Here is a 24,698-nt window from a genome sequence, read left to right as displayed (position 1 = left end):
ACACCAAATGGTCGTGATAAATAGTGAATGAAAAATTGATTGGAAGGGACTAAATCATCCCCGAACCCCCCCACAATATTGGTAGGGACTAAATCATCCCCGAACCCCCCCACAATATTGGTAGGGACTACATCATCCTCGAACCCCCCCACAATATTGGTAGGGACTAAATCATTCCCAAACCCCCCCATAATATTGATAGGGACTAAATCATCCCCAAACCCCCCCACATTATCGGTAGGGTTTAAATCATCCCTGAACTTCCCCACATAAACGGTAGGGACTACATCATCCCCAAACCCCCCCACAATATCGGTAGGGACTACATCATCCCAAAACCCCCCACAATATTGGTAGGGACTAAATCATCCCCGAACTCCCCCACAATATCGGTAGGGACTACATCATCCTCGAACCCCCCCACAATATTGGTAGGGACTACATCATCCTCGAACCCCCCCACAATATTGGTAGGGACTAAATCATTCCCAAACCCCCCCATAATATTGATTGGGACTACATCATCCCCAAACCCCCCCACATTATCGGTAGGGACTACATCATCCTTGAACCCCCCCACAATATTGGTAGGGACTAAATCATCCCCAAACCCCCCCATAATATTGATAGGGACTACATCATCCCCGAACCCCCCTACATTATTGGTAGGGACGGGTCCATACCGTCCAAACCCAAATCTACACCCCTGAGTAAAGTGCAGTAGATCACACCTTCTTTTTTATTAGTGTGGTTACATTCAGAGGGTTGGTACATGATCTCAAAGTTTTGATCATCCCAATTTAAAACTTATTTCCTGCATTTCTTGCCTCATAGTAAATAACAAAATGAAAGAATCCATGCAGGCAGGGTGACAAAAAAAAAAGATTTTTAAATGAGATTTTATTTCCATGTGTTGCACCATTCTCTGCATGGGCAAAGCCCGTAATGTAAAGTTTATAGTCTGCACAGAATATACCTTATATTTAAAGTTAGTCTAGTTTTAAAAACAGAAACTCACCTCCCATTTGCATATAAGGACTGAGTATCTGTGAATAGAGTATTACAATCTCCTTAATACACACAGAATAGAATCACACACAGAAATGTTTAATGTCTAGTTATACTGAGAATAAATGGAAACAACGACTTCAGTATTGGGTACAGATGGCAAATCAAAGGTTTGTTCCAGGTCAGGAGGATTACATAACAAGCTTCAGAAAAAGGTTCTTCAGAAAGCTAATGTACACTGCAGTACATCATGTGTCTATGTCCAACAGACATGGAAAACATTACTGACCCACTATGCACATCTCTGCTGGGATAAACATTGGCTAAAGGATTTTGTTATTTGGATTTATTTTAGCATTAATTGAAAGCCGTCCCGACGGTCATTCAGAATGTTTGGCTATAACTTCGCCCCCGCCATGACTAAAATTCGGCTCGAAGCTCCTCAGTCCGGTGATAGGCCTGTTCCTGGGAGAGTAGCAGGAGCAGTTTGGGTTCAGGCTCAGTTCACGGTGTGTTTGGGGACAGACTCCGGCCCCGTGGTCTGTACTACACCGCCGGCATTTTATTTATAGACGGGGGGCACGGTTACAGAGTGACGATCGTTTGGTTTCCGTAGGGAGTCCCGTTAGCTGAATGTACTGATAAACCCATATGCCAATCCGTGTGATCCTTGTCTCCTGGGGGAGGGGGGGGGGGCACTGGGCGGCAGGTGGGGCTTGGTTTTTTCAGCTGATTTCAGCAACTTCAAGCCGTGTGCGGTACTCCTCGGCTCCTCAAGCACCTCCTTCATGTCTGGTAGCTCCTTCAGGTATGCGCTGGACCCCTGTGAAGCCAACATCCTGGCTGAAGGCCTAGGATCTCCGGGAGCAAGCAGGCCTGTCATGGGTTGGCCACCACCATGGAGATGGGGGAATGCCTCTGGTCCACGGGCAGGCCTGCAAAGTAGAGGAACGGCGTGAGCGTGCCTGAAGGGACCAGGGAAACTGCCTGCCCCCAACACAAGAGTCACTATACACACCTGTGCAGCCTGACCTTACTGTTGCTAGTAAATGGAAAGATTCTCTTCCGGACCCCAGACAGGTTCACATATAAGCATAAAGAGACAAACCAGGCACCTACAAATTCTGGGACCCCAGACAAAATGCCCCATTGGGCCCCCTCCCCAATTTTACATACAAGGCCTTCATAAATCTGCCCGGGTGGCCATGTCCCTCCGACGCCCCCTAACCCCAAGTCAGACATGTAGAGTATGTAGGAGGCATAGATGCTTACTGGTACTCAGAGATCACACTTGTGTTAGCTGTGCTGGTTGATATTTCAGCTCTGTGTGTCTGACATCAGAAAACGCTGAGTGCACCTCACACAACAAAAGAAATCAGCCCAGCTGGCACAGAGAGGGGGTCCGTGTTAACCTGCCTCTATCACCAAAAACTCAGCATCCATTATTAAAATGGACTCCTTATTCAACTGTTAATTAAAATCTGATCCAGTAAAAAGAATTTGCCGACAGATTGCATCAGGCTGTTAAGTTTATGAGAGAGATAAGCCAGTGAATACAGTGGGTGAATGTAGAGCAGAGGCTCTCTTGCCGTTCTGGTTTGTATGTTTGGCTGTCCGTGTTTAAGGTCATCTTTAGTGGGGTTTGTACCAATGTAACGCATAGAATTCTGGGTAAAGTTAATGGCCTGCAGGGGTGTGTGAGTGTTGGAAGCCATCAAAACACACACACACACACACACACACATTAATGAAGAGAATGTACTGGAAGGCAGGCATCCTTGGCAGACCCTCCCCCCATCCAAGTGGAGTATCTGTGATCCACAGCGGATACCCGCGTATGGAGCAGGCGTTCATCACAGAGGAGACTCACACGAAGCACTGCCTCCCCTGCCCATGCTTGGGAAGGCCTGCACCTCCTGCCATCTGCTCCTATTGACACTGGGAGGGCTTCCCAAACCTCCTGCCTGCCAGGCACCCCAGACGCTCTAGACAGGGCAGCTGGAAACAGGCTGCACATGTCCTGAATCCAGCCGGCCTTCTTACATTACAGATTACTGTCCGGACGCAGTCGGACCACTGGCAGCATCAGCGATCTGCACTTGGCTTCAGTCTAAAAGAGACGGTCGGGTGACTTTAATTATCCGACTTATATTAAAACTAACGTTCTGATGTGTTAAATCCCGGATCCGACCGTGAAAATTCGCAACAGATGGCGACGTTATGAGTTTTCATTTATTAAGTTGGATTTGACTATGTCTGCCACATTTAGAGGAAATCCTTTTTTCCCCCTTTCAGAAACTGACCTTAACCGCCTTTGCTCTCTGCCGGTGTTGGGTTGGATTTCTTGGGATGGCGGGTCGATTTTTAATATCGGTGTTCCCGTCACATGACTGCCCTTGGTGGATCTACGTGGGCAGCCTTTTCAATTTCTCACGGGATCTTAAACGAGTGACGTTTTTTTGTTGCTTTCATCTTTTTCCAGTTCATCAGCTAATAAAGATCCCCAGCTCTGCAAATTTGGTATTCATGCACCAATACTATTACCAATTTCACCAAATTATACACAGAGCGGTTTCTGCACAATTTAATCCCTTCGGGGAACTGGCCAGACTTTTTCACCATCAATTTCCACCCCTCCTTCATTCAGAGCCCGGCGTTCCTTTCTATCCTCACAATGCCGAATTTCTGTCTTTACTTTTATAGCCCCTGATATCTTTTTTTTTCATTATTGCCCCCCAGCCCCCCAAGCTCTCAGACAGCATGCGATTTATGCAAATGAGCTTCTTATTCTCAGTACTCTTCCCCAGACCGCACACGCACGCACGCACACACACACACAATCTATCTGGCTTTTTGCCACCAATAAAACCCACCTACTTTGCATAAAACCCGAAAACCACCCCAGCTTGGCTCTGTTCCAAAGCGATGGTGGTCTGCCGTTTGACGTCTAACTGTAAACCGTAATGGGTGACAAATACACCTGCTCTGGAATCAACCGGACTTGACGCGGCGCCTGAGAGAGTTCATGTGCGTTAGCCGGGCTACAGACACATGTGTACATTAACGCACAGACATGCTTGTGAAACCGCCTTCAGTGTCACCCGTGAGCTGTCAGGGACTAATGTGTCCAGTGAAGAAAATGAATTGTGCTGAAAAATAGTCGGGGGGGGGGCTGGGGGTGCTTAGGGATGCAGAGGTCTTCACGGTCTAAAAAGAAGCCAGTCAGACACATTGTTCCCGCCTGAAAGTGGAAGCTGTGGTGGGGGGTGTGAGCTGGTAAGTGCAGGCTGGGGGTGTGCGGGGGGACCTGTTTACCAAAGTCAGGGTTGTGGGGGGCGGGCTGGGGGGGTTTTGTTTGATGAATGTAAAGTCTTTCCCTGAGAAATGTCATTCCCAGGCTCCTGGGCTGTGTGTTCGCTGCCCGCACCCAGCTGCTGGGGGGGTGGCCTGACTTTGCCCAGACACTTAGACGGGCCGGGCTTTTCAGCTGCACATCGCTGAGTGGGCCCGCCTCCTCTCCCCTAGCAACACTGCGGCCGGGGGGGATGGGCATGGGGAGGGTGTAGAAGCATGATGTCGTACGAGTGACCAACTCGAACTTGAACCTGAAATACATCATGCAGCTCAGTCTGAAACATTGTCATTATGAAACGAAGATGCGAAGGAGGAACCTGAAATTCCCTTCACAGGGTTCATCTGAACAGCGCATGTCATGCAGAGCACATGTTATTCCAAGATCCAAATTCCAAGAGAACATTTCAGTATCTGATTCAGAGACCAAAATGTCCAGAAATGTCTAAGGACAATAGTGTTTGGACCAAGCATTCTGATTTATGGCCAAATTAATGAAATGAATGCCTATTTTTCTGCCCAAAAAGGACCATTTTCACAGCCTGTAAACTTTCAAATAATATTTTCACATCGTCAACAGTTTTAGTATGTCAGTCACAGATCAGGTCTTGTTAGAGCCATTCCTAAATGACCAACATTTGTACATATAGAAAAGTACCTCATGTATGGGCATGTATGGGCATGGACAAAACTTAAATAATTTCCATATCTTAATTTTCAGACATGGCAGCTGAGTCATAAGCTGTAAGTATTCCCTTTTCCTTCTACCAGGTGTTAAGCATCAATCATCTAAGCAATCCTCACATCCTGACACGAAACAGTAATTGCCAGTCAATTTCTTTGTCTCTTTCAGACCGGACTAAATGTCACAGGTCTCCTGCAATCTCCACTCCTTCATCACAAAGTAAGCCATGAAGGAGCCCCTTCAGCCAACTTCACGGCACATCCCTCAAACTCCTATCAATAACAGCCCTTAAGAACAAGAGAAGGACGTTAATTAATCATCCAGCGCATAGGAAGAGTTTTAGAAGAAGGGGAGTAGATGAAACCGAACAGGCACAAAGCAGGGCACCCACACCATCCTTTGGGGTCCTTCAAGTACAGCACAAGGTGTGTTAACTATCACCTTATTTCCTTCCACCAACAAGCCACAAAGTTTGATAGTTGACCTGTAGGTTCTCAGTAAAAGTTTTGTAATGTGTCTGAACCACATGATCCCTAAGTCTAATGTTCAGAGTTGTTTTCAAAAATCGGTCATTTCAGCCGTTGATAATTAAGAAAGCACATTATATTTTTATAACAATGATTTGACAGGTTTGACAGGTTGGGTTATAAGCTGCATATAAACATAAAAGCTTTGCAATGGATTCTAAAGAAACGTTAAGAAAACAAAAAAAAAAACTGTTGTTTTTTGTCATCATGTAAAATTATGTCATCTACATAATTTTACATTGTAAAAATCATTTTTTTTTGGTTAAATGAGGAACAGTTTGTGCTTGCGTCAGTCAAGCAATTTCAGGTGTGTTTAAACATCAGCTAAATTATCATACTTCTGCCCTCGTTTAATGCCAAACGGCATCATCTCTCCAAAGTCAATGTGCGGATCGTGCAGCTTTGTTTGGCACCACGAAGAGAACAGCCATGAAAAAACTAACATCATCTGCAGCAAGGCATGCTGGGAGGGGGGCCTTCCTAAAGATGAAGGCGGCTTGTGGCACATTACAGTCGACGGTATTGGTGGCCGTCAGTGACTTGGCCTCGCTGAGGTACGGGCGGGAGACCGGCGGCCGTGCCATCGCTCAGAGCTCCTTGGCAGCCCTGTGCCCCAGAATCGCGATTCCCGGCTTTTCATGTCTCGCTCAGCCAGCAAAGAGCCATTTAAAAGTCCCCTGTTGGCACTACAAAGCTCAGAACAACCCTTCTTGGGATAATCGCGTTTATCCTCAGATTAAGATGGGATCTGCAGCTGAGGTATCGGCATGGGGCAGGAGAGATCGGACAGAGGCGACACGGTCCTCTTTAAACACACCCCAGAGAAGAAGGCTTCTGTGATTCCGTCTTTGTTAACATGGCCGTCGCTGACCGGCCCACTGATTGGCTGAGCAGACGGGCAGGGATCCGATGCCATGAACACAGTGCAGCCTTCCTGCTTACTGGAAAGAGACACTGAGACCATGTAGCTCAGGTACTGTTCTGTAGCTTCTAACCACCTGAAACACTGAGTAATATAGACACTATTCACAGACATCCCATAATCATCAAGTCTGATCAAAGCGGCCCATTGAACGGTGGAACTCTTTAAACTGGGCTGCTAATTTGGATTCACCACGCTGTCTAAATTTTTAAACTCATCCAGGCTTCAGGAACGTGGGATGAGGTCATTTTGTTTGTGAGGAAGATGAATTTTGTTACCAAGTCAAACAAAATCCAAACAGGTTTAACTTCACTGTTTGGATTCGCTTTGGAAAAATACAACTATATTTGTAAGTTCAGTTTAAACAATTTAACACAAACACCTAAACTGGGCCGACGTAAAATCATCTGGCGTATTAATGCTTAATTAAAACAACTGGAGTATCACCTTGTTCACATCACTGACTAATGTCCTCTAATGACTTCCTGCGATGTTCCGAAGGGGAAAAAAGCCGACAAAATAGCATGAAATACCAGAACAGTCATGATTATGAGTCCTGCTGCAAGGTTCCAATTAACTCTGCATAATTTAAACGTATGTACAGAAATTACAGGAGGCATAAGGCGTGTGTACACTGAAGAGGCTCGGTGTGTGTGTGTGTGTTGATGAGAACAGTGACCCCCACCCCCACCCTGCTGTCCTATCCCATGTTCACAGGACCGCTACTGCTGCCTGCATCAGCCTGATGTCATGGTCCAAAGATTTTCAGTTCCCTCAAGGGCATGTGGTTTATGTCCAGGAGAATTAGCATCCTGCTAAACTTACAATCCATTTATATTAACAGATCGCTAAAGAAAACGAACTGATGGCCATTCGTATTTCAGAGAGATCCCAATACCATATTATTAGTTTTAACTCTCTCTCTCTCTCTCTCTCTCTCTCTCTCTCTCTCTATATATATATATATATATATATATATATATATATATATATATATATATATATGTGTGTGTGTGTGTGTGCGTGTGTGTAAAGGTGAGATTGTGGTTCACCTGCTAGCTCCTTACGGGTTCTCATGTTTGTCACTGGCAGGTACTATTACACTGCCAACCTACCCGATCTTCAAACAAAAGCACCAAACAAAACGAAATAAAGCAAAAAAAAAAAAAGGAAAAAAAAGAAAAGCCTTTGTCTGTACAAACAGTACGAGGCTGAATATGATAATCAGTTTGTCTGTAAGACACCGGACCTCTGTGTTTCACAATCACTGCTATTACGATGCCAGCTGCAAAGCTGGCCGCCGGGAGATGGGCTCAGACAGTCACCCCAACCCCCATCCTCACACACGCTCTACCCGCTGCCCCCCTCCCCGCGCACACAGACATGCAAGCGCGTAGCCGCAGACACAGCCTATGAATAAATTAGCGAGCTTGCTCCGTAATGCAGGCACATTAAAATAATAGTAGCCTCTCCGCCATTTCCGCAAAACGGGTCATTTTTTTCCTGAGGACGAGGGCGGTGTTTTTTTTTTTTTGGTTCAAATATGGCGTCTCTCCCTATCAAATGCCATCTCTGCTTGCGCTCTCTCCCTTGTTCTGTCCTGCGTTCTTTCTCTCTGCCGATGTGGTGCCACACCTCTCTCTCTCATTCCTGCCGCTGCATGCATGCCTTCCCAGTCTTTCCCCCTTGTTCGGTTATGAAATACTGCAGTCTGGCTTTGCAATGAACTCTCACGCATCCTCCCTTTCTGAAGGGATTCAACAACATTGTTCTGTTTTATTTCGTTTTCATCTCTGACACTTAACGTGCTAAAAAGGCACGATTTTTACCTCCGGATCAAGCGTTTCATGCTAAATAATCTGAAGTCAAAGCGCTTAAAAATGTGCTGGGTTTAACATTGAACACACCGTGCCATTAAGTTCTCACAAGATCTCACAAGGAATGTGATTGTAGGTCAACATATCAAAGTCAATGCCAGAAAACATTGTGAACATATCAGATTGAAGACATATCTTAATATTCTACTCAGAATAATTATACTTACAGTTAACAGCATTTTTCTATAGTCAAACAAAATTAATTACCTAAAATCCCTGTGTTTGTTCGCACACGCTGCTGATTTACATGTTTCCCCCACGTTGAGCGCCATGACCAGGTACCTGCCAGTCAGTACCACGGTCCAGCGCAGTATCTGTGTTTCATGTTTACATGTAAATTACGGTTTACATATGAATTACAGTCTGTGCCCTGCAGAGAAGTGAGCAGACTAATTCACACAGACGTGGCACACACGGGAAAACAATGTTTCCTTGTCCTTAACACACTTTTTGCACCTTACTGCTAATTTAGGCGTCTGGGCTGAGACGCCCCCCCCCCCCCCCCAGCTGGTGCCCCCCCGTGCCTCCTGCAGCACCGACACAAACAATGGTGGGAAAGGCAGGGCTGAGGATGCTCTTTAAGGACCAGACTCACAATGCGGCCATTGTGGGGGGGGTGGAATAACAATGTGGTGAGTGCCCCCCCTGACTGTTTACCAACACAGAGCGTTCGTCTGAACACACCGACACCTGGCTTATTTTCATTGTAAAGAATATTAATAATAATTAGCATTATGATTGGTGTCAAACATAAATGCAACCATTCATTATATAGGCCTAGTTATGTGTGTCTGTGTGTGCATTACGTGCTTAAGGAATGTAGCCTGTCAGTAAGTCTAATCCCAACATGAGGCCGATGTAAAAAAAAAAATTATTTATTACATTGTGGGAGACATTTAGTCACCACATTGTAATATAAATATACCCCCCCCAACACACAAATAAATATTGCATTTGTGTCAGGTTATACCTCTAGTGCCTTGGATTTCACTCTCTGCTGCAGACTTAAGGTCAAAGTTCAAGTGCTCATTCCTAAGAAGAGCATTCGGAGTGTTTAACATGGTCCACGTTAATAGCATTGGCCCCCCTACAATCCCAAGACTACATTCCTCTCTTGATAGTCAGCTTCCCGTTAAAAAATCCAGCATAACTTTAACAGAATATTAGAAAGCACCGTCTGCCATCTGTGAAGCAACAACCAATACGAGCCACCGGCCCACAGTTATCAAGCGAAATAAACCAGCAGAACACGTCTTACAGCAAATGAGTCGCTTTACAACATCTCCTATATACTCCAGGTGTTGGGTAAACATGCTTCTCAAAATGTCCCCGGTGCTGCCAAGAATGACGTCACTGCTAATGGCCCGAACGACATGCGTTAGCGTGTTAATAATGTTAAGCAATGTAGTACACAGATTGCAATTTACTTCACTTGTTGTTCAACAGGATTAATGTGTAATTATGGCTACTTAATGTTTATGCATAGCACACTTTTTGTACGGTAAAAGAGTCTCTGAACTGAATTTTCTAATGTCTGATATTAATTTTGACTTTCTGGGAGCAAATCCAATAATGCGCAGATAGAGAAGGGTAATCCATTTTCAGGATCGTATTTTAGCGAACTAACGACATCAACAGCAAAAGCTTTCAAGATAAAAAAGGATTTACAATGAACATTACAGGATAAGGCCGCGCGTCTAACTCATTATCCAACCTAAATCAGCAAACCCCGAACTCAACGCACAATCGCGTGGACCAGACTCTCCGAGTTTACACCTCTAGGACATCATCACCATCATCATCCTCATATGCAGTGTACATTCTGAACCTGTTGATTGCAAACAGTGTTGCGAATTCTTAAAATTATGAATCGTCAGTAGATGGACGAACTGCTAGCAGTGCACATCTGCATTGAAGTGCTTTGTCCTCACTGGGTGGCCAGAAACGGAGAGAATGAGAGAGAGAGAAAGAGAGAGAGAGAGAGAGGGAGAGAGAGAGACAGAGAGAGAAAACATTTTTTAAAACGAGCTGTGGATGGGCTTTTGCTGCTGACTTAATTATTGTTATTCTGAAGGCGACTGAAAAATACAGGAACACAGATTTACGATTTAAGCGAAGATGTTTTCATTCAAGCAGAACTTAGAAATTACACCGACTACGCTACGTCAGAGATTTCAAAGCAAATTTCCAGTCTCAGTTACAATCTTTGGTATTTGGTATGCAATTAAGACATAAATGTGCACGAATCGTGTTACAATTCAGACACAGGAAGTTTTTTTTGTAATGCAATGTAATATTAGAAACAAAATAAATGTGATACACAAACACACATAAGATCCCTTAAAAGCACTCTTAGCTCTCAGCAAAACGAATAGCGACGCGTTTCCTAACGTTGAACAGCTAAGTCTACCCACAGGGCAGACAATATGCAAATTAGGCCAGACGAAGCCACTCCTCCTCCAGGAGAGCAAATCTGTCTAATTAAAGAGACTGCTGGCTATTAAAGGAACCGGAATCTTAAAACGATTTTGTTATCCTTTAGGTGTGGTATTTTATGCATTTTCCACCCGAATACTAATATACTGTGCGATTTTCGATCATATAAGAAAATATTTCCCCTCATTTTGTTCGTGTATTTTTGTCCCACGTTACGGTGACACCTTGCGCTTTGTTAAAATCATACAGTGTGTATTGTTTGTGTGCGAGTCATGCATAACGGCATCATTTAAATCTCGCCCTGCTTATATAAAACTTTCACTGAAAACATCATAGAGCTGAAAACATCAACTCGGCTGCGTCAAAATAACCAACTTAAATTTTAAATGTAGGCTTTTGAAGAATTTAATTATACATACAGCTTTATCTGAAGTAATTATTTTGAAATTTACCCTACTTGGAAAATAAAAACAGTTCACAGCAACTATTAAAATGACTCGTCTTTTTTAAATATATTTGTTAATGAACGACAGCATGTACCAACGTACACTTATTTTCACGATTAAAATCATACTGCGATTAGGCCTAAAAAAGCTCAAAGTAGGCTTAAATAAAACGGTAGCTTTATTACAAATAATCGCAAGAGAAAACGTTATCGTTGACTAAGTGAGACGGTGATGGCGACAAAGACACAAAATACACAATTAATCGCAGCGAAATGCGGCGCTCATTGCGCTCAGAGGAGGTGCTGCTGTGTCTTTAACTGACGGCTCTGCCCTCTCCTCTCGTTTCAATGCAATTATGTTAATAAGAAGAGCTTGTCTGGTCTTCTTCATTAACTGCAGCGGTTGCTTTATTGTCTCACATGTATTTTACTTTCATTAACAGTGAGACCGTGAATACACAAAACGGGGTTCTTTTTAAACATTTCTTCTTAAATCAAAGTCTAAGATAATAAACAAACCTTTCTATGGTTTTTCCGTGTATAAGAGTATTTATTATTGCAAACACAATTATGGGGGCTGTCTAATGTTTTACTAGAGGCATTAAACCGTTTTGTTTACTGTCTTTTTTCCACCGGTTACTTTTGGGAATCGAAATCTAAATAGGCTGACAAGGTTCCACGATCTGTAAGTATGCAATTAATTTTCTGAAATTTCTAGCAGGGTGAATTCCGACATCAGGCATTGCGGTTCATCCTGAGGTGTGGCGCGTTACTTCTTTCATCTATTCATGCATTCATTGGGCGCGCGGATTCTGTTCCCATTAATAACCAGGTACCTTCACATCATGCTTGCAGAGTACAGGCTTGTGCTATATATTATACAGAAAAAAACAATATATTACTATATACAATTTATCAACAGATCTTTTTTGTTTTGCCTTTGATATTTTGTCTTATCCAGCCTCATCGTGTATGCGCGTATGGTAACTGCTAAGGTTCAATCTTTAACTGAGACAATGGAAACTGAAAGATATATTATTCCATATTATCCTGATCAGCAAACAAACTGTAACATGTTTCCCCTGGGATATATATATATATATATATATATATATATATATATATATATATATATATATAGCATCCTTCACAGTTCTCCTCCAACACAGCTTTCACTTATGCCTTGGTTCCTCTATACTGCTAAGTATTAATTCAAGGGGGTGCTTTGATAGCTTAACATTATGGTAAAAGATATGTGAAGAAAACGAGAAATACCAGCATAAGGACAGTCCATATTAAAATGGGGAACGGTAAATTATACGATAATATCACTTCTCCGGTGCCAACGCAATTTTGCATGTTTTAGAAAAATGCAAATGTGACACGAGTCACTTCCAAATGTACCATTTTGAAATCACCACCGTGGCCATGAACACGAACAATACAATATCACAATATCACGACATTTGTGCGTCTCTCAAGAAAGCAATTGATACTATCAAATCAGCTGATTTTACGTGAATCACGAAAGCCAAGTCCAGCAGAAAAGCAGAAAGTAGTCTAAACGGTGGTTTTTAACTATCGACAATTTCATTACTAGCTCTACTCTGCTTTGTCTTAATCAGAAAAAAAAATCACAATTAAAACAAAAAAGAAACAATTTTCCTCAGAAAAATGCACCGTATTACGAAATGAGAATTGAATTGTCTTAGCGTAACCATTTAGACTTACAGATATCTTTGTATTATGAACATTCACTTAAATTCAAAGGTTTAAGAGGAATTAACACGAGTTAAAAATCGATTGTCAATGAGGCGGTAGTATTAAAAAAAATCAGATGAAACCGGTTTTAGGATAAAAGTCGTACACACTCACAGAGGTTGATTGTATTACATTATTATATAGTATTTGTTCATGATGCATATTGAATTTTATGTTCAAAGACGTTTTGCTTTAAAGCAAACGTGGTTTTTTTGCAGCCAATTTTATTACATTTTGAAGACGAATTCACAGAAACAAATAAATCTTGAATAAAAGAAATCTGTTTTTACAGCCCACTGAATAAACTAACTTCCAGCTACAAAATACATGTATTCACTATCAACCACAGTTTCTAAACATTCGTGTCCTTATAAACGGTAAATATGCACGTGGGTTGTATATGCGCGTTTAATGTGTAATTCAGACAAGTTTGTCTTTTTAAATCAGCTATTCAACTAGGCTTCTAAATACAGTCCAAGCTGAAAGGAAAAAGGCCTCCAGAATTAATTTTGCTAAATTATGTGTAATAATCCTTTGAAGGCTTTAAATCAGCTATTCTCTCGGGAGGCAGAATTTCTCTTAATTAATGCTGCCTGCATGTCTCACGCTACAAGAGGACAGCTCTGTGACGAACGGTGAATACAAACAGGTCAAAAGACGATGCACAGGAAAGCTGGGATGTGACAAAAGGCACTGGAGCATCGTGTTCCGTTGTGCCATCAGGCAAAATATGCGGCTGTTCAGGCTCAGAATGTTCAACACACTTTCCCTCATTAAACTCATCAGCCTGAACAATACCTCAAAGGTACTGAGGCACCATACCCGCCACTTCCAGTTCGTAAGGCCACGAATCATGATGGAACCACTTTTGACAGGTGCCTGAAGTTTCCAGAGATCTGAGCCCTGCCTGATACTGCTGACATAAACCAGGGCCTGTATATACGCGCAGATTGGGGCAGGGAGGTGTTGTAAATTTGATGGATTTAAACAGAGGGAAATGTAGTGTAAATGACTAATGTTTCGGTGAAGGTATTTCACCAAGTGGCTTTGTGATCGGATGACAATGTTTTTTGGCAGATGTGTGTGAATGAAGGTGGTCTGTGAGATCGGTGGTTAGCATCACAGATCTGTGATGCGATGGCCGCCCTTCCTCTCCACTCTTGTTCATTCATTTATGTAAAATTTCCCCAAACGCCGGCGTGGTAATTAATAAGGTAATGGGGGGGGGGGGGGGCAGGTTAGAAAGTGAACGGGGGGAGGAAGGAAGAGAGAGAGAGCAGGGTGGAAGCGACAGAGGGACCCAAAGCTGACAGGGAGGCGATGATGCAACCCACCTCGTGCCACTACAGCCATTTTACAGGCATTTAGTAGGAGCAAGATTTCCCATCAAGATGGCTTCCTCTGCACACCCACACGCAGGCACCCGATGTCTGGCAGGGTGGTAGTGGGGGTACGGGGCGGGGGGAGGGGGGGGGGTCCATGGCGACTGGCAGCTCCTTTGTCCCTGTTGGCACCGGGTAGTAGAGTAGTGCTTTCCTTGTTGTTTTTTTTTTTTTTGTTCGGGGGCACAGATGGCACTAGAGACTACTGGGGAAAGGGGGGGTTAAGCTCAAGGGGGGGGGGGGACGTGGCCTTGCCATTCATTTTTGCTCCTTTATTTTTTTGATGATTATGCCATCAAGACATGGTGGGAATAGCGGCCAGTCGCTGTGGGGAGAAGAGAAAGATACGCAGCAAATCAGACCCTTTTATCATTGGCAAGCCGATGCCATAGCAACTGCTATATAATCTAGGTGGGGGGGGGGGATAAATGTGCGAACGGGATGACTGTAATTCCATTGTATTCTACATGAAACCACGACACCACAAGCAAATATTCCAGCTGCATTTTTCCGGATAAAGCTTTTAATGGAATTCCTAATGAGCTCTGTGGCATCGGACTGAGCTATGCCGACCCCAGCCTCCCACATGTGACTTTGTCCTGGTAATACGGAGTAATTCAGTTCGGGACGTCGCGCTGCAGCGGGCAGCATGGGCTTTCTCTTCCTGCCATCACCGCGGAGATTTCTGGGCCAGATATCGGCGGCCGTGCGGACCTGGTGCGATGGCAGATGCACCAGCCCGAAATAATAGCCTCGCGTCAGCTTTGTACTTATCGGTGGCAAAAGGGGAAACAGTTCAGGCCAAGAGTCAAACTGGGAAATAAATTAACAACCCCTGCTCCCGTGTAAACGACATTAGTCATAATTATCAAGCTTAATTTTTTCCAGCCCTTTTTCAAAATACATGTACATCTTTAAATACGTCCCCATTAGCGGCGGCGTATCATGCTGGAGATCCGTCTGGTCCGTTTGAGTGTTACTGTAATGTTGATGCATTTGGACACAGTGTCCGGTGTTATTATTATTAGCACACCTAAACCTACCTGTTCTGGGCATCAATGACTAAAACGTGAGTATATTTCAAACATAAAAATGTCACCGGAAGGAGCAGTTTCTAGTTCTTTGTATAACTGAAGATTTATTCTGTATTCAAAGACTGCCATTCCTACCTTACAAATTTGAGCAAGATAAAGATGTTTTTTTTTTGATGATGATTATATGATTATCCATCAAATAAAAGCTGCAGTAGGCCACAAGGTCCTTTTTAACACCATGGGTGGAAACAAGCAGTACTTGTAAATAAATATGCAAATGAGCTTGCAAAATCGTGGGGTAAGGGTGGGGACCTCTTCCTCAAGATGGGATGTTCAAAAAAGAAAAAATCGATGGGAATGAACAGCAAAGGCAGTCGCTTTGTGAACAAGTAAGTACAGTAAGTACTGAGGACACATTGAGATTCCAGCACCAACATCTCCAATGCATAGAACCAAGAATGGATTCTGAACCCGCTGGGGCAGAATGCTGAGCGACATTTGGGTCATGGTGCTGCTAGCTTAAAAAAAAATATCACCCTGGAGACCACATCCGGCTTGGTGTACCAACATCCAACTGGGGTGGGCTTTTCAGAAGCTCCGGTACCCCAGATTAGACACGAATCCACTGATTCGTCTCTCCTTTCATTGTCTGTTTTTTTTTTTTTGGTGGAAGCCTGTCTATGTTATCAATGGTTTCCCCATGGCTTTGGCTTGTTTCTCGTGTTATTTTTGTAGTTTCTCGGTATAGACGGTCTTTAGTTTTCAGACACATATTACATCTTAATTTGCGTGCGTAAGAACTGCCGTCACAATAAAACAATTGAATAGTTGAGCAATTGACCTGCCATTTTCTTACCTTATCACAGCCCCAGTCCATGTTGCGGTCTCCTTGTCTAAAGTCATCCAACAGATAAGCCAGATCCACCCTAAGTAACAAGAACATAACAGTTTGAAATTCATGCAGTAATGTTTGTATTATGCTGCATGACAGTTATCCCTTTCTTACAATGGCGGCTCGATGCTACAATTCATCTTAGAAGGAAATGATTCAGCACCGCGGGCTGAGCTTTACAGTGTAGAGCTGTCTGGCCAGCATCACTATAAGTGGAGATTCTCTCGAACCCTCAGCACTTTGGAGTGTCTATTACTTACAGCCTTTTGCTACATGGTTTTAGTTAAACTCATCCTTAACAAAGGTTCATAGCACGACGAGCAATCAGAGTTAGCGGATCCCCAGTAACTCGTACCAATGAACAGTACCCAAACATCACATTAAGATTCAGCACCGCCACAGGTGACCCCCTCGATGTAAAAACCTCACATCTGCTTTTGTTAGGTTGGCTATTGTTTTTTTTTTAGATTTCACATTGTTTTAAAACGTGTCCCAAGCCAGTTAGGAACTGTGAAAATCAAAACTAGGCCTTGACTTCATGAATAAGCTGATCTTATCAATAAAAATCCTGAGTTTCGCCTGGGAGCCTCACCCACATAATCACGGTATTTTAAAGTTTATTCTGTCCTTCCTCTAAACAGAGGCCTGGATAATGTGTTTCCCACGTTTAAATTGTAGCTGTACTTGCTACACTGTATCGTTACACCATAAACTTCCTTTAATTTGTCGTTCAAATTCTTTTAGATTGTGGTCTTTCGTTTTCTTGACAATACAAAGAGAACGTCATGCCTCCTTATCTGATCTATTGTTGCAGCTCTCCAGCAGCTGGCTTTCCTTAAACCGAGCAATTTTAATCCACCGAGAGACAGATACAAGGAATTGGTGACTCCGGCCTCCCTCGTCCTTAAGAAGATTGTGTAACATCCTGCTGTCTTAGTACAACTGGTGGAAAAGACTTGCAACTTGCAACCAAATAGGACCACAGCACCCATAATCACCCAATAATGTCAAGGGTGCTCACGTTTGCCACATTAACTTTTTGGGTCATGGTGAACGTAGAATGGGACGCCATCCACAAAAAGAGTGCCTGCTGTTGTTGGTTTAGAGATGGGATGCAGAAAGATGGTCATATATGAATCAAACACTTTTTGGAGATATCACCTACATGTATCTCTACAGTGAAGACCGGCACATACGTCTCCCCATTTCTGTTGCTCATAAATATATATATTTTTTACCATTTACATGAAGAGGATGAATATAGGTCAGTCGATAAACCTTTTACTTTTCAAAGTGGTGCTTGATGTAAAAAATAAACTTACTGATTCTTTAATGTGTCCTAATAAACAATTTCTGTAAGGGAAAATACCCAAACCAACGTTAACTAGATAAATGAGCATTTTCAAACAGAATGGGAAAATCGTGTAGCAAGCAATTTAGCCACCTTTTAAATCGTAGGTAGCACATCAAACAAACATACAAACAAACAGCGGAATAAATAGCGACTGAGCGCAACATGGTCCTGAGCGACGGTGCTCTTTAGCGGCCTCACGCTACTCTGAAGAAGAGCGCGGTCTAATCGTGGGAAACCTTGTCCGAGACTTTTCACAAATTCACCGACCCTCATTGAATCAAACCAATTAGCCCAGACTGCGTTTCAGCCATTGAGTGACGCGCCAAGCTTTGAGTGCCACTGCAGGTCCCATTGCAGCAAGTAGCCGTGGGACAAATGAAAATACACCTCCGGTTCAGATACTCCAGGCCTCGGCTCTTGGAGTTGCTTTCTGAGTGTCAGCTGTGGGAGCATGAAGGACCGAGCGAAAAACAAAAGTGCCCACTGAGGTCCTTGAATCTTTTGGGCTAGTTATTATAAGCCAAACACAATGCATGAAACTATGCTTAAGGCACACAATTCTAAGGCTTACTTGGGAGGTAGAATAAATTAAATATCTTCAAGAACTATAGACATCTGAAGTGTTTTTCATCTCCCTGGAATTATATATAGTTCCCCGTTCCAACAGACTTCTGGAATGATTAAAAAAAAAGACATCTTTGGATCTTTCAAATTCAAAAATGTTAAAAGAACCTATCTGAGTGTATCATACTTAAGCAAACGTCCTCATAATACATTTGTAAATAATGGAGTGAGTAGCGTTTAAATTAACAAATTCTGAAACAGACAATTAAAATTCGTCTTGACGTACTGTGACGTATTTTCGGAACACCGGAAGTTCCTCTGTGTGCGAACACGTGACCAGAAATGCATCTCACGCGTACGTGGGTGCACACGCACGGGCACACAGGCTTACCTCACAAATTTGGTAATACAACAAATTGTAGTAGAATCATAGAATAATTATGCTAGAAAATGAGCTGCAAATATATTCGCTGCAGACACAGGGCTGAACAGACGCCAAAGTCAACCCAGGAGGTATTCTGCTTAATATTCAGCACCATGTTTTAGGAAGAGTTGAATGGACAGCTCCAAGTGAGGTCAGTTTGGAGAGATTACGGACCCCCCCCCTTTTTTTTAATACACACACACACACACACACACACACACACACACACACACACACACACACACACACACACACACAAATATCCAAAACAACAAAGCGCGCCACAGACTGTAACAGAAGAAACATTTTGGTAATACGCAAATTCAACAAATCTGCTATGAAAATATATGACATTAAACCATTTACACAACTACTTACGCATTAATACTGTCCACGCATCATTGGTATTTTACCTAAATTATAGTCACAGTATTGACAAATTCTTCGACAGTGTTCAGTATTTTAAAGGGAAATAAATCACCTGGTTAAAATGACAGGGACACCGCATTATCGGAAAATCAAAGCATTTATATTGCCAGTATTTGTACATATAATTTGCGATTTTTACCATTTATATTAAAACACTGAAATATTACTTCAAGAGAGAAATTATAGTAATGTGAATGGGATGTGAATAAAATTGCCCTGATTAAATAAAGTCATACCCAAAATGCTATCTTAGCTCTAAAAGAACATTTCTGTAACTTGGTACAACTAGTGATGTAAAGGCTGTGAAGTCCCACCCCCACGGTATTCAAACCAGCTCTTAATTCTGCTCCACTTCACTCTTAACAAAGATCCTGCGGCGGACACAATGGAAATGGCCAAACCCATGAAAAGTGATCAAATTATCGTGAAACCTGACCCGTTACAGGGCGAATTTTCATAGGAAATATTATTTAATCCTAGTTTGAACGTAGCGAGTATTCCAACACACACACACACACACACACACACACACACACACACACACACAGAGAAATATTGTCCATGTCTGTTTCGAATTCTTAAAATTAAATTTTATATTTATTGCTAAAGTAAATGTAGATAATAGAATTACACTCTCTCCTAAAATAACTTATAAAATTTTCCAGTTAAAATGAAATTTTCATTGTGAAAAAACACATCTTTCGGATTAATTGTTATTTTAAAAACACTTACAATACTATAATAAAATTATATCTGTTTATTTTCAAAGTGAATTTTACGGAATTTTCAAAATGTCTTACCTGCGGAAACGTGCGAGTCACTGGTTTCCTGCAGTGGCATGCCTGCTGTCTAAATTCGTTTAAAATGATTATTTCCAGATTTCTAGTTTCTTTATGTTGTCTCTCCGTCTTGATGAAGTTGTAGTATTTGGAAGACATTTCTACTTTCGGTTATCTAGCTTTATGACGGCTGATTAACACTCATACAGCTAGATAACCAAAGATAGTAATGGACTTCCTTTCAAGATTAAGCAGATAGTAATAATGGCCTTGTGTGTATGATTAGGGGTGATGTGGACCAGGCAGATGATCTCTCCACCTAGAATCACAAAGAAAAAGAAAAGATAACATATTTAGGATATTTGGCTAATGACCATCATCAGCGCTGTACTCTACAGCACTCCAGAATGAAGTAACTTTCAAAGTCGAGCCGTTCATCAACTGTGGCATCCGGCTTTACTTGAGAGAGAGAAGGGATGTAGCGGGGGGGGAGTCTATTTACATGCAAACCGTGTGCCCGAGTATATCAAGAGCTGGGAAAGAGCTCTCTCTCTGTCACAGTCCATTCTTATTAAAATAAACCCACGCCTGATGACGTCACGCTAATATCCAGCAGAAGTCCGATATTCAAATCCGAATTAATTTCCCGCCTTTACTAACTTCACCAACAAAAGCGTAGCAGAGGCTATTCAAATTCGGTATCTTATGTACGCAAATAACAAGAGTGATACAACGACATCTATAACATAACTACTTTAACAGGCGGGTATATAAATCTGACTCCGAATTCCTTCTATTCTCCACTTTCCAGTAACGAAGTGCGACTCCTACCTGGAACACACGGAAATAATAACAATAAAACTGCCCTTAATGGCAACCTATTTTGCAGGTAACGTTTTCGTAGCAAAAATATACCACTATTACGTATAATTATCATAAGTTACTGCTTGTCAATGTGGACTTTACAGCCCTTGCTTAATAACCAGACAATGTTGTAACAAATCCAGCGGATAAAATTAGCATGCAAACCAGCTTTATGATAAAGCGTAGGGTTCACCGTGGACTTGGTAGGGATGGTGTATGACGCGACAGGTATGTACGGGACACGTGACTGCATAAAAGGAGAATACTATTTTAAAAACTGACTGAAATGTGAGTTACAGTTATTATTTTTTTTTAAATATAAAATAAATATTAAGTGCAGCAAGCAGAAACGCTACAGGGCCTTGCTGAATCCGAATTCGCTGTACATAAATGAAACGTTTCCTTGATACAAATGCTGAATAGTTTAAAGACGAAAACACCAAATACCACACACAGATGTGCCTCCCAGTTCCTAAAATCCATTATTTCTGTTAACACTTAATTAAAATTAGAACGCAAATATGATTGTATGATTCAAAGAAGACGGATTTTATTTTTAAATTATGTGATCATGTATAATCACGTAATAAACATTTTGCTCTGACAAACCTTTCTAAATCTGAAACCTTTGAAACTTGACGCCATACCTTCAAAAACGTCAGGAAACATATAAAATGCCATGTTTTATACCTAAGTGAAACATCTATTAGCTAAGATGGAAACCTTTTCTGATTTCCTTTCTTACGATACAGATATTTTGCAACTGCCGTGTTTAATGGATCAAAGAACACACCGATTAAGCAACTAAACCACTAAAAGAAGTCCAAGCAGTGGATTTGCGTGCCAAAATTACCCTCAGATAGCTGCTTACAACTCAGTATAATTTCCATGTGATTTTATGCATGTTTAATTTGGGCTCACCCTCGGGTGAACCCACGTTTCCCGGTAACATAACGTCTGACGTCACGATAGTTAATTAAGGGGAGTAGTATTTATTGTAGAGTAACCTAGAAATTAGAAGTTCCTTCATCCCCCCTATAAATTTTAATGAATAATCCACTGCTCAAACCCTGCCAAAATCGACGTGAGTCGACGGAGAAAGAGTACGGTATGCCTTTGGGCCACATCCTGAAAATACGTAAATATGTGTAAAAACAGGTACAGAGATTTTTAGGGGATGTTTTTACGTTTGTGACGTGGCTACGTGTTTAACAGCACAGGGAGGATAAAAATATATGGCGACTGAAAGATGTAGGCCAGACTGTGGCCTGGAATACATCTTACAACTCGTGTCAGAATCGTTTAACTTGTGTTTCACACTGTAAAAGTCTTACTTTAGATGTTAATGTGATTACATTAAGCGTTATAGAGCTTACTGCACTACGTTTTACAAGCGCTCTTGTCACTTGCTAGGTGACTGAGATGGATATGCATTCGATGTCATGCACAAAATATTTTTCAATAACATATTACACAAACTAAATGAGCTAATCTTGCGAGTTTTCCTATCAGCTTTTTTTTGCATTTTATGTAGGCCAATAGTTGGATTTTTTTCTTATTATTTCATTTATCACGCTGATTTAAGCCATTATACATAGCTACAAATATCTCATATCACGATAATGATTTCATATTCTTCTACAGTGCATCCTAAAGTATACCAATATAAAACAACAACAACAGTATTAAACTTAATTTCTGCGTTAGGGTTCGTACAGTACACGTTCGCAGCGCTCTCGTGAAAGTAGTAGGACATTGTCTTGTAAAATGTTACTTATAGCGAATAAGGCGAATTGAGTGTATGAATCGGTATAGTAAGAGGAAAATTATATTACCGTCTTTTAAAGAGAAGTACCCTAACAATTAAATCAACTTTATCGTTTAAATTTTTTATCAATATTTCTCGCACGCATCACATTTTCTTGTTTTAGAAGGCTACTACACTCTTTCTTTTCAAAAATAACTTGAGGATCTCAATAGAATAAGGGAAGAATTGCTCTAGTGGGAACGTAAACGCTTCACTTCTCCTATTAGGAGTGTTTAAAGCAGTGATTTACATCCCTATTCTCCTCAGCTCTTGGACTTGACCGTGGAATTGAACCACGGAGCCGGAATAGAGAATGCGAAAGCTACCAATGAATATGGCCTTCTTTGCTGCTTCGGGGTCAAATCTGAGCTATGAGTGTGAACACCACAGCCAGCGATGTGTGGACAAGGTAGACACCACGTAATGACAATGCTAAGATTATTAAGACGAGCTGTTCTCGTATCACAGTATTCTTAATATTTCACGCGCTCGAACTTTTCAAGAGTACAATTCGTTGGCATTTTTCCTTAACAAACCAACAATATTCCCATAAGGATGTGTATGTTAGATATTGAGCAACAGTGGGCGTAAAACACAAAACATCGTATCGATCATTTAATAAAACGTTCTTACTTTTATATTTGTGGGCAGAATTATTCCGTACTGTCACCCAAAAGACACGATAGAGGAGGATCTGCGGCGCGGTCATTAATAATGGTTCCAAAATGGTAACGGTAAAGTAAAACACCACGTAATCGGTCGAAAAAGTAAAAATAACTGATTTACAAAGCAAAACAAGAACTATCACCAAACCTCAGGGGCATGATCGGCAACGGCATACAGACATGGCAAACGCACAGAATTTAAACAGGTGATGCAAATCCTCAGGCTTGTATCGTCTGTTTTCAGCAGTCCATGTTGCAATGGTATTTTATTTCCAAGATGGGGAAATCTTGTATTTTTAAGTCGATCCTTTCTCCCTTTACCAAATCTGAGAGTCGCCCTTTCTCACCCTCTGCGTCAGGTTCTGTCACCCATTCACTCGTTTTTCCTCTCCGTAGCTTCAGCGAATCCATTGTCGGTGTCTTTTCTTGATCCAACCGATTCTTTCACCACCCTCCAAGCCTCTAGTCTCTCTCCAAGAGCTTCCCCTTCTGACAGCTCTCGTCTGCAGTGACGTCACTCCGGCAGCAGGCCGCGCAGTGACCAATCAAAGGCGCGTGAGACAAGAGAGGCGTGCGGCCGAGAAGAATAAAAGTCTTCATACCCTGTATGTGCAAAGCTTAATTACTCGTGTTGACTTGGAAACTAATATGCTGGGGAATTACTATAATTATTTTCAAAACCTTATTTTTTATTATATAAAACGAATTTATATACACCTGTGTGAGCTTAAACGGCAGTCTGCATAAATGGGCACATTTTGTAAAACTTGCAAGCCATGTAAGTCACTTAATAACGCCGTTCGCTAAGCATCTAAACAATGCCAATAGTGCAATACATATTTGTGAATGTTTTGAATGTATAGGTTTAGACGGCTGCTCACATTACTATTAATAGTATTTCAAATGCATATTTGCATACCAGCATTGAAAGAATTCTCCACTGTTTTCCGACCCGGGATTTAATATGATTCGGCAGTCGAAATCTAAGTGGTTTATGCAATGAAGGCAAGCGACATTTTGTCAGATCGTAGTTCATCCTCTTCCCAGAAAGAACGGCGGCGTGGGCCTGTTGTGTGTTACAGCGCGCACGTAGAACCGAGCACGCGACGAATGTGTAAATTAAACAGCTCGTGTGATCATGTGCAATTGGCGTGCACTTCGCCATGCACAAATTAAACGTTAAATGAGCGTCATTCAGTTAACAATAGCAGGCCTATAATAACTATACTGATCATGCGTAAGGCCGACGTAAGTCAGAGTGGAAAAAGACGTATAAAAAAATTCGACGTTACGTTTGAGAAAACCGTTTTTGTAGCCTAACTACTGTATATTTGGATTTTTCCCTGTTGCGCCAAAGGAGTCGTTACTGAGCACCGTGCGTGGGTGACAGGCAGTCGTTCATTATCAAACTTCGTCGCGTTTCACGTCACAGGTGACCAGAGAAAGCGCAAAACATGCAGAATAATGTATGTATGCATGTGAATGCGCGCGC

The 24,698-nt window shown here is 42.0% G+C and overlaps 2 long non-coding RNA genes across 4 annotated transcripts; both read right to left on the bottom strand.

The window, feature by feature from the left end:
* Nucleotides 1–882: 882 nt before the first annotated feature.
* Nucleotides 883–14,471, bottom strand: LOC125704213 (uncharacterized). The gene is made up of 2 exons (XR_007381060.1): nt 14,347–14,471; nt 883–1,943 (listed from the first exon to the last, which is right to left on the bottom strand). It is a non-coding gene; the product is annotated as an uncharacterized LOC125704213 (long non-coding RNA).
* Nucleotides 14,472–14,613: 142 nt separating this feature from the next.
* On the bottom strand, nt 14,614–23,700 carry LOC125704211 (uncharacterized). 3 transcript variants are annotated; one of them, XR_007381057.1, is made up of 4 exons: nt 23,175–23,700; nt 19,892–20,189; nt 16,285–16,354; nt 14,614–14,719 (listed from the first exon to the last, which is right to left on the bottom strand). It is a non-coding gene; the product is annotated as an uncharacterized LOC125704211 (long non-coding RNA). The 3 variants fall into 3 exon arrangements; XR_007381059.1 differs by having other exon boundaries at nt 23,400–23,700; XR_007381058.1 differs by having other exon boundaries at nt 23,554–23,700.
* Nucleotides 23,701–24,698: the final 998 nt, after the last annotated feature.

The sequence above is a fragment of the Brienomyrus brachyistius genome, chromosome 11, assembly GCF_023856365.1.
Source record: "Brienomyrus brachyistius isolate T26 chromosome 11, BBRACH_0.4, whole genome shotgun sequence".
In the NCBI taxonomy this organism is placed as follows: Eukaryota; Metazoa; Chordata; class Actinopteri; order Osteoglossiformes; family Mormyridae; genus Brienomyrus; species Brienomyrus brachyistius.
This window is presented reverse-complemented; position numbering and strand designations above follow the sequence as displayed.